The sequence below is a fragment of the Pseudopipra pipra genome, chromosome 1 (assembly GCF_036250125.1).
Source record: "Pseudopipra pipra isolate bDixPip1 chromosome 1, bDixPip1.hap1, whole genome shotgun sequence".
In the NCBI taxonomy this organism is placed as follows: domain Eukaryota; kingdom Metazoa; phylum Chordata; class Aves; order Passeriformes; family Pipridae; genus Pseudopipra; species Pseudopipra pipra.
In genome coordinates, this window is record NC_087549.1 from 68840631 (window position 1) to 68852246 (window position 11616).

Here is an 11616-nt window from a genome sequence, read left to right on the forward strand (position 1 = left end):
TGAGTACTCTTCATCCATTTTTACCTTAGAGTAAGTTTGTGATATCTTGACTATTGCTAAATTACTTTGAAAAAAATTCTTAAACTTCTAGTTTAAATTATTTGCCTGATGCAAGTCACGTCTCTTAAAATCAAATTTACACCAGAAATGACTCCTGTCTAAGCAAAGGTCAAGTGATATTTGTTCCAATCTGCAATAGTATGAAACCTCAACTACCATTGTGATTTATTTTTTTGGTTTTTAAAGTCAACTTTTCTGAAGGAAGATGCTCTTTTGTTTCCTGTCTATTCTCTCATTTAATTGTCAATGGTTTTAGCAAGGTAGTGCCTTGCTGCATTTCATTCTTTATAGGACACAAATAACACTGCATTTGCATGTCTACTGAATATTTTCCAACACCTGTTCATATTTCCATATGAGTGTTTTTATCTTACTCTCCTCTGCCTAGATATTACATGCCATGGTAGCTTTGGGAGCTCCATTGCAAAATTTCTTTAAAAGGATGGACGTATAGGTACACGCATACTCTCACACATCCGAAAAACCATTTAAAATCGAGAGGACGTCCTGAAAACTTCCACTGTCATCTCTATTAACGGATTCCTTCTCTTGCTTGCCATGGCATGGAAGATTCCACATGACTGGAAAAGGAGCTGCTCTCATAAAGTAGTAAGCCATTAAGCTGTGGTTACATCTTTCTTTGTGAAAGTCTGAACACACCTCATTCAGTAGCTTAATTGGGGATGTCTTACAAACAAGAACACGTTTGAGGAGTGCATTTTAGGAATAGATTCAGCACAACTGAAAAAATAGGATTGGAGGCACAGAAATAACCCAGCAATAATAACATGGGATATTTTGGTCATTTAAAATTACTTTTCATTTTTATTTGGAAAAAAATTTTTATCATCTTGTGTTTCTCTACACAAATTTGAATCATTTCGAAGTAGAAAATGTGCCTTTCTCTTGAAACATTGCTTTTTTATATTACATTAAGATTTACCTCTCCTGATTGGAAACCAAAGTTAATTGAAGTCAGCAAGAGAAAATTCTGAATTTCATGAAATGACCTGATGAAGAGGAGTGAGATTTGAAATTTTTAATTAACTGACTAATTTGCAAAGGCAGCATAAATATTCTGTCACCTGAAGATAACATGTATTGTTCCACATTGCAAATACAACAGAAACAGAGAGCAAAAAATGACTGTACAATTTGCTAATGTTTAAAGTATGTGGTGTCTACCAGTATATTATCTCACTTTATCTACTCTTATTTTTTTCTTCTCTGTTCTGTTGTTTTTTGTTTTTTTTTAAATTAAGTAGTATATGTTCTGTAGTTTAATGCAACTTTGAATATTTTCTTAAAAAAAGGAGCAAAACCTAAACTTTCTGTATTCTCCACAGAGAAAGAAACCATGTTAGTAGAAAGCTAACAGTACACTGTTTTAAGTAGCTAGATATGTAGTGACTGATGTGGTGATGCTACATTTCAAGTATAAGAGCTAACAACCTGTCTTATAAATTTAATGGACTTTAATCCTCACTTACTTAAAAAAGGTTATACCCAGGCAACTGAGAACATATGAGAATACAATTACCCACCTACAGAAAAAAGCAGATACTTTTACTTCAAAGATAAGATTTTTTTTCCCTTGAACTTACACTTAGGTGTCAGTGGGCGTCTCCATTTTTTCACAGAAATAGACAAAAATGTTAATTAGCTGATGAGTTAATTATTGAATGGGTTGATCCTTGTGATGAAAAAAATGCAGTATCATTTAGAATACTTTTGGGTTTGTTTTTTACCTTTTTTCTTTGTTTGGGTTTTTGTTTGGGTTTTGTTTGGTTTTTTGTTTTGTGGTTTGTTGTTGTTGTGTTTTTTCTTTTGTTTCCTTTGGTTTTTTGGTTTTTTTTGTGTTTGGGGTTTTTTTGTGAGTTTTTTTTTTTTTTTTTTTTTTTTTTTTTTTTTTTTTAATTTTGGCTGATATCTTTCTTTTTTCTCTGGACTGAAAAACAGATCCTTATAGGACCAAAGTTGCCACATAAATATCCTAATCATCTATAAAGTATTTCTGAAAAGACATCCTAGATGTTTGTCACTACAGATGAACAAAGGCACAGAAATGATATGTTTGTGTGATTTACAGGATTAAATTTTAATTAAATTTTAATTCTCCCCTTCCCACCCCTCCTCTCAGCCTTTCCTTGAATAAATTACTTAACCTGGTAGATTCTTTGCAAGTTCCGACCTTTGTATTCTCATAGAACCATAGGATGGTCTGGGTTGGAAGGGACGTTAACAGATTTAGTTCCATTCCCCCCGTCATGGGCAGAGACAACTTTCACTAGACCAGGTTGTTCAGAGCTCCATCTAGTCTGGACTTGAACACTTTCAGGGATGGGGCATTCACAACTTCCCTGGGAAACCTGTTCCGGCATCTCACCACCCTCACAGTAAAGATATTTTCCTAATATCTAGTCTAAACTTACTCTCTTTTGGTTTGAATACATTCCCCCTTGTCCTGTCACTTCATGTTCTTGCAAAAAGTCCCCCTTCATCTTCCTTGGAGGCTCTGTTCAGGTTTATCAGGTGGTCATGAACCTGATCTTTACTCACGTTCTCATGGCTAGTTGTTTTTCTTTGCCTACATTATCAGTTGCTGTCTTTACATTTTCATTTAGCAATGTACATATACATTATAAAAAGAAAGGCAAGCTTAACCCAGTCAGTAATAAGTACTTACTATGGATAAGGCAGACAGAAAATGCTAGCTGATCAGTCATTTAGTTTTGGATTTGCACAAATAATTCCCAAGTCCTTCCACTTAGATACTTCTGTTCACAGTTTACTACTACAGCTTCCTGAATCTGCTTGGGGCTGAGCCAGAGCTTGGGCTGCTCCAACAGGAAGGCTTAGAGATGAGGTGTTTTGGGCAAGGGGAAGTTTTTGATTACTCTGTTTTGCTGAGTGAAAATGGAAGTGGCCTGCCATGTGAGGCCATAAAAAAGTGGCTTTAGGGAGAATTGCTGCGGAGCTGCAGTTCCTTTACCTTTAGAATTGGAAGGGAGAATTGATCTGTGTCAAAAAGGGGGCATTGCTAGCAATTGAAAAAGCTTACCTTTTCAAAGCCTATTGAGTTAAAATGTCTTGTATGTTTATAGTTTTGCTGATAAAAAAACAAACTTCGGACACAGAAGAAAATTACATTTTGCTTGAGAAACAGCTCCTGTCTAAACTCTTTCTAAAGGTACAGTAAGAGAGATTTGGTGTGTTTGTTTTTTGATATGTTGGTTTTTGTTTTGTTTTTTTTTTTTGTTTGTTTGTTTTGGTTTTTTGTTGGTTTTTTTTTTTTTTTTTTTTTTTGTTTGTTTTTGGTTTTTTTTTAATTTTGGGACTTTGCCACTATAAAATCCATTATTGTCATAGTCTTGTTTTGGAAAAAAATGTTAGTTGATGAAACTATGCATAAATACATATTTATATACCTTAATTCTCTCTAGTTGTAGAATCAGAATTATTTAGGTTGGAAAACACCATTAAGATCAAGTCCAACCAGGAACCTAACACTGCTAAGTCCACCACTAAACCATGTCCTCAAGTGCTACATCTACACATTTTTTAAGTATCTCCAGGGATGGTGACTCAACCATTTCCCACGGCAGCCTGTGCCAATGCTTGAATAACCCTTTCCAAAGAGAAATTTTGCCTTGTATCCAGCCTAAACCTCCATTGGCATAACTTGAGGTAATGTCTCTTGTCCTATTGCTTGTTACTTGGCATAAGAAACTGACACCTACCTCACTACAGCCTCCTTTCAGGCAGTTGTAGAGAGTGATAAGGTCCCCTCTGAGCCTCTTTTTTCCGGGCTACATAACCCCAGCTCCCTCAGCTGCTCCTCATAAGACTTACTCTGTAGACCTTTCACCAGTTTTGTTGCCCTTTTCTGGACATGCTCCAGCACCTCAATGTTCTTGTAGTGAGGGGCATTCATAAATAAAAAAATAGAACTGTTCATTTTAAGATATGGACAGACTTCACAGCAAAAACAATAGAGTAAGAAAAACAATTATCTTTACAGAAATAAAAAGTCTGATAGATATTGTGGAGTAAGCTGGGAAAAGGAAGTGTATAGAATAAAAAAATCCAACATGAACTGGAGTACACAAAAATATCTACAAATCACAAAACATGAATTGACCTTAGGACATTTTATTAAATTGAACAACTAAGTAATAGCTACTACCTTCAACTACATAGAAAAGAATGCACTTTTGTTCCAAGGTTAGCAAACTGCTTATAATAAAGTAAGCAAGATCCCATAAAGTTGGTTTTTCTCCCCCATCAAAAGAACTAAAATGTAGAAATGTAGCAGAACAAAAACTTCTGAATTATTAGTAAATGTTGCCTTTGACTCTTCCTCAGTGGTCCATTTATAACCGAAAAGTGCAAGAAAACAGGACACAAATCAAGAACAATTTACAAACCAGCTAAGTATGATTCTGTATATGTAACCATAACTACATATCTACAACCATAACACTGCATAATGAGGTGTTCAAATCTGAAATACAGTAATTTTAAAAAAGAGTTTACAAATATCTATTTGTTTAGTACTTACTCATGAACAGTTACCAAGAAATCAGTAGCTCTTTAGCCTGGTATTCTTCATTCCACTAAACTAAACGTTTAAAAAAATCTTTAGCAAGAGTACAAAGATTAATACATGTGTTTAGTAAAGCATTTCATTATATTACCAGGAAACAAAGAAAGAATTATGAGGCTTTATCAACTTTATGTTTTCACAGTTGATTTTGACAATTTGGAATATTTCTTGAATAGGTGCCAATTTTCAGATGGAAAGCCAAGTCTATTCCTTTGTTATTTCATAGTTTATATCCCCTTTTTGTATATAGCTATGGACAGTGGGATTTAATAATTACAATTTTTCTGACAGAGTGTTTTGTATTGTGTGGAGTTTTTCCTTGCAGAAACATATGGAATTCTCTTAAAAAATGGTATTTTAAGAAGTGGTAATTCCCGCTAGTAGCCTTAGTAATTTTTTCAGAATAAGATTTTCAATAAGACCAGTAAAAGTTAGTCCAATGAGAGCAGTCTACAATGGGAGAAATTTATACATCCCCTTAGAACTTCAAGTATCGGGTCTTTGATGATCGTTGGCACAAACCTGTTTCCCAGAGCTGAGCCCCTACTGTTCTTGGTTCTGTTATGGTCTATTTTTCATCATTATTTTACTCACATTTACACAGTATTCCATTATTGATTTTCATTGTTCTCTAAGGGTTTACGTCAAAGTCTAGTTTATTGATTCCATTTGTACATAAGTCTTCTAAATTGCTAGACATTTTCATAACCTTCTCCTCTACCCTATTTACTACTTCCCTAACTGGTATTGATTTGTAAGAATGAAAAAAACAAACTGCATAAGGTTTTTTAGAGAAGATTAAAGCTTCTGCATCTTCTATATGACCGTTGATGGATTTTTCTCAACAGTTCTAATGTTAAAGGTAGAAAGGGGATGCTGTTAGACACCAGGTCAGTGATTATTGGCTCAGAACCACCTTGTGGGGAGTGTGTGTGTGTGTGGAGAGGGATGGGATGGGACAAACCTCACAGAAGTGGGATGGCATCATATCCCTCATGGCAAGCACTTAGAGCCCACATGGGGAAGCCCTGGAGTAGTTGTCAGTCACAAAGAACCCGAGAAAACTATAGCACAGCACACATCCTGGAGCCCTTAAGCCAGGCTCAGCTTGGCAGGGACAGTGAAGACACTGCCTCTCACCCTGACCTGAAACTCCAGTGGCTGGTGGTCAGAAACCCCACCCGGCGGGGTTGGACATATGGACCAGAGCAGATAAAACCAAGGGCATGAGTTTGCCTTGTGTCGCGGTCATGACCCTGCTACCTGGATGCGTGAGAGCCAGTCTTCTACAAGGTTCCAGTGGCAGCTATCTCTTCCTCTTTCTCCTTTTCTTTTCTTGCTCCCTCTGCTTCTCTTTCTTTGCTCCTTTCCTGATTCTTTGAGTGGCTTGGAGTTGCAGGGATTGGATTTTGACTTAAGTGTGGTGGATTTATTGGATTTTGACTTAAGTGTCGTGAGTTGGTTGGATTTGGTTTAAATGTTGTGGATTGGTTGGATCTTGAATTAAGTGTGGTAAATTAATATGTGGTGAGTTGGTATTGTGGTGGAACATTTTGTCCAGCTCGTGTAGTGCCCTTTTTGAACCTTTGCCAAATTCCTTTATTTTCTCCCCTAAATTAATATAGAAACCCCTTGGGAACAAATCCATGGTTTATTCTCTTAACACTATCTTGGGGTATTAAAGGACCTGATATATACATACTAAAGTAAAACTCCTAGCTAAGCCCATGAGCTGGCAGCTCCTGGGGCTGGAGTGTTATGGATGTCCTTGAACTTTCCTCTGATTATTTTTATAGTGCAATTGCATTTTTTGTTTTTAATATAATTGTTAAAATATTTTAGCAGATGTATTAGATACATTAGTAACAAAAGCTGTAACTATTCATGCCTAGGGCTATAAAATCCAAAAGAGAGAATCAAGAGTACTACTGACATTCATTAAATTTCCTTACATTTACCTACAGTCTACTAATATATTAATAAGATTGCATTTAGATCTTTTCTGTTTGAGTGGAAGCAATTTCACTCATTTCTCTGTTGCATAATACTGAGAAAATCTGGTTCTTCTAGTACATTCCATGTATGATATGAATGCTGAAATGTCAAACTGTTACTACAGTGAGCAACCATGATACACTCAAACATATCTTTCTCTGAATTACTTTCTTTACCTGGTCATTGTTTAGCAGTATCAAAATGTCCTATTAATAATTTCTATACAATCTCATTGAGATTGCACTCTTTAGGTATCTCACCAAAAGGCCTTGAAAATATGTTGTCTTTGCATTAAAGTTCTCTTAGAAATTGGTCTTATAAAATGCATAGATTTTTCTCAAAAGAAGTGAAAACTAATTTTATCTTCAAGATCGGGAATTAAAACCCTTTACCAATGCAATTAGAATTGCAAATGAGATGATTTACCTTCAAGCTAAAGAACATTGTTTGTTTTGTATTATGCCAATGCTGGAGTACTGTGTAAGAGGAAGTATTTAAAAATCAGAATTAGCAGCCATTTCAATGATAGTTACTGACTTAGATTTTAACTAGCGGAAGCAAGAACAAAATTCATTAGCCTATTTTTCTTCTTATTTTTTTTCTTCTTTCTACTATACTAGCAGAACTCTGTGTTTTAGAAACTATTGTGCATTTTGTCTGCTGCACGGAGATCTTTACTGTATGTTAAAGACTGCTGGAATTGAAAAATTAAATAGAAACTCAGCAGCAGTAATTTTTCTTGTTGTGTCATGAGAAATGCTCAGTTAATAATGAGACTATTCCAAGAGCATTTTAATTACCAAAATTTGGAATACAAAGTAAAACTCCTTAGACATTCAAATTATTCAGTATGAGAATCCTACAGTATTTAACAGCTAGTATATGAAATGTTTCTACATCTGTCTGAAAATGAAGTGAGTCTGTTTTCATGGTGTTAATCATTTTTATCGCATATACTACTTCATAGTATCCAATTTGTCACAGAGAAGCTTTTGTTTTACAGTGTTTGGTAGATTCAAAATAGAAAAGAACCTTTCTTGGAAGGAGAGATGTATTAATTTCTGCTGATTTAACTACCATATAATTATCCTCAAATACTGTCTGAAAGGTAAGAAATGATAAATGACTGCAATAAAGAGACATCACATATCCAGAATGAAGGTTCAGAAGGGCTTATTTGACCTCTATTTTACCAGCACTTTGTTTCAACCACTAAGCGTTACTAATAGATTTAGTATAATCTAGATAAATGGTTAAAATAATAACTTACGATTCCAAGGGACTGAAAGGAGACTTTGGAAAAAAAGACACCTGCATGAAAACTGCGTTGAGATTTCTGACTGCGGAACACCTAGCAAAATGGAAATAGTAATTAATAGTTACAATTTATTTTCTGTATTGTAAAATACAGCCTTTCTTTTCTAAAAATCCAAAGACCACACAGATGTTTTGTTTCAACTTCTAGCTTGTAAATCGCATGGACCATTTAAACCACAAATATGGTTCCGTTTTCCATAAATAATTACGCATGTGAGAACCAATTACTATGACAATGGTACAGGGTATTTTTTTCCTTGCCCTTTTTGTCTCTCTCCATCACCTCGTGTAATAAGCAGTGGAAAAATATAACTATCTTCAACTCTTACATAATTTACAAGACATTTCCATTTATCCAGGTTAGGTACTTGATTTGTAGTTGGGTAAGGAAGGGATATAGATGAATGAGAACTGTTAATTTAGAACAGCTGTTGGCATCATGGGGATCCTGAGTGTACCACTACTGGTTAAGAGAATGCACATTATTTATGCTGAGCTTAGTGGCCCTTAAGATTTGGTTTGTAGGGAGGGTTACCACTTTATTGCTATAATTAGGTGTATGGGGGTTTCAGGAGGCAGAGACCTGCCAATTTGTGGAAGAACTGCTGGAGCTTCACATCTCCCTTTAGGAACAAGATGATTTAGTCCAGTCTTGGGCTCAGAGAAGAAGCCATCCCTCAGGGGTTCTCTCTCAGGTTGAAATTTAGCTCCTTAGTAGAAATGGCCATGTAGCAGTTGGTGCCATCACTGTGAACTGCTGTTGCTGCAAACAGTAACCCCTGACACCACCATGTCCTCTTTTCTCTGTAACAAGTTGGGAAAACAGTCCACCTCTTCCGCTGCTTATCATGGCATGCTTGGGCTGAAACAGGGATCACCAAGTAATTGGATTGTGAGGCATGTTTCAAACTGGGTTGTGGCTCCTGTTTCAAGGGAAAAGGTCAATCTTGCCTGTACCTCTTCTTGGGTCAGTGGGAACAGCACAATTCATCTTTTCTGTACAGTTAGAAACCAAGCTATACTGCTCTCAGTTGCATAGGGAGGAAAGCAAGCAACTTCTCTTGGAATACACTCTTCCCCTCAGTGCCTTATGGGAAATAAATGTTGGAGTTATTTCTCTCTGTATCTGAAAACTAACCTAGGATAAATGTTCATAGCTTTCATTTTTGCTGTTGCCAATGTGCATCATTTTCACTTCAGTTAGCGTTGCTTCAGTCATTACATCATTGATATGAATTGTGAGTGTCAAGTAAAGTCCAGTATGTCTCCTTGAAACATGGTATATTGTCATTCTCATGTCTGTTTTCCTCTAACGGCCATGAAAATTTTATTCTTCCCCCAGGTCACTGAATGACCTTGTTTGAGGGGAAGAAGGGTTGGAGCTTAAAGGCTATTTTTCACATGCCTCTTTTATAACTTTATCTAGCAAGTATACATGAACCTATCTTGCCTAATAAGGCCTATATTTGGTAATTTGTGTTGTGTGTTGCGGAGTTAAGATTCATTGACATGTATCTGACATGGTGGCATTAACATAAGAATGGTGAAGAAATGCTAGATGGTGGTGTCAGAAATAACTAGTGCTTTAGGGAATACAGCAGCATTTTTACTTTTAGATACTCTTCATTTGAACCTCTGGAAGGGTGATAAGGGCCTACTTCTGAAACTGTGTCCCAAGGCTTATCTTTCACATACCTAGCTAAACTCAAAGGCATTATTCATAAAATTAGGGATTTTCAGAATTCGCTTTACTTTTATTTGAGCAGTAAATAACTAGAAAAAGTGAAGTTGGTGGGGTTTTTTCCATAAGAATGTCTTAGGTTCTGAGCCAAATGCAAAATTTGTATTATGAAATCATAAATTTTTTAAGTGCCAAAAATAGTTGCTGAGTGCTGTTTACTTCCTCATGATAGAGTTTAGGGTTTTTTATTGGCCCTTCCTGTGTTTGTATCATCACAAAATCTTTCCAGTGTAACTTAATAGTATGATATTTTTTTACTATTCTCTTCTAGACAGTTCAAAACACTGTCCTGTTTGGAAGAGAAATCTCTAATTCCTAAACATAACAAAGGAGAATCTCTAATGAAACTCAAGGAACTGGCCTCTGAAGGAGCTGCTCCTATCACTCTTAAATAAAGAAAACATTCTGTATCTGTTCTTTGATGGTTTGGACTGTAAAGTAGTCCCAGTTTCATAAGCTTCATCTCTAAAGCAGCCCCATTCAAATATTCAGAACTAACTACTCTGTTTCTCAAGTCAGAAACACTAGATCTTTGTGCATTTCTATAAATGTGTGCAGTGCAGTTTTTTCAACTGATCATTACTTAATTTCAGCAAATTTTTTTGAAACGTTAATGAGACAGAAGACATGAAGTATGGTTGGTTTGTAAGAATAATTTGGATGATCTATATACATATCTAATTTTTACTCCACATATATTTTTATCCTGGTTTCTATCCACAAAATGAGCAAGTTAATGCTTACCTTGTAATCACTTTCTCTACCTCAGTAAATGCCCTTTTAAGAAAGCAAATAAGGTCATGTTAAGCACTTACAAAATCAAAGTGTGCCCAAATAATTTGTACAGTTCATACTTTGTGTCCTAACCTTTAATAGTTGTTCAGATTAACCTAAACTAGTTATAAAAGTTTTGTTTTTTTTTTTTTTTAAATTTATGATTTATAGCTTAAAGACAGGGTCTTTTAATATACAGCTTTTCCATAAAGAATAAAACAGGAATTTGTATAAACCAGGTTAATATTGATTTAAGTTCTGATACCAACTAGTTAAACATTTTACCTAAACTCCTTTCAAGTTATACTGTAATGACCCAGTGTAGTTTTGTACAAGTTATCAGACTCTGCAGTCCCCTGAACTGATGAAAAGATGAAAGACTTTTTCTAGAAGCAGAGATACCTGAATCTGGTTAATGGACTCCTATGATAAAAATACTTAGGAGCTTGTTATTTTATATAGCAAAACTAAAAGGTTGTGAGGGGGGTAAACATGCAATATGTTGAAAGTACTTAAGGAATTGTTTCTGCTTCTGACAAAAATGGAATATTTTGTTTGTTTGTGATCCCAAAGCTTAATTTTAACAATGTTTGTGGCTTGATTATCAAGTGGTTCCTTCGATTAATTTAGTATTCAGCTTGATAGAAGAGAAGAGCAGTCTCACTTAATTTACTGGACCATCTGATGACCAAACTTTACTGAATTTGGAGTCCCTCCATCAATGTCTTATGGGGTGTTAAAATTTACATTCAGCTCAGCATTAGATGTGGACAGCTGGCTAACAGGAAAATACAGGAGTAATTCTCTACTAAGAGAAACCTTTCTAAAGTCAAATTGCTTGGTGAAACAACTCAAATAGCTCTTAGGGGAAAGTCCTAAATGATTTAACAGGACTTAAGCCAATAATGTCCTACAGAAATTACTCTTACTAACCCGTAGGACTGAATAAAAAGCACTATCCTGTCTGTTGTATTTTTTAACCATATGCTTAATATTCTGTAAAGAAAAAAACAGAATTTTATCTGAAAGGCTATCCAAAAAATCTTCAGAAAAGCAGCAATTTTCTTGCTAATATTAGTTGTGTCTTTCTGTTAGTATCTTTCCCATGCAGGGAAAAGGAAAA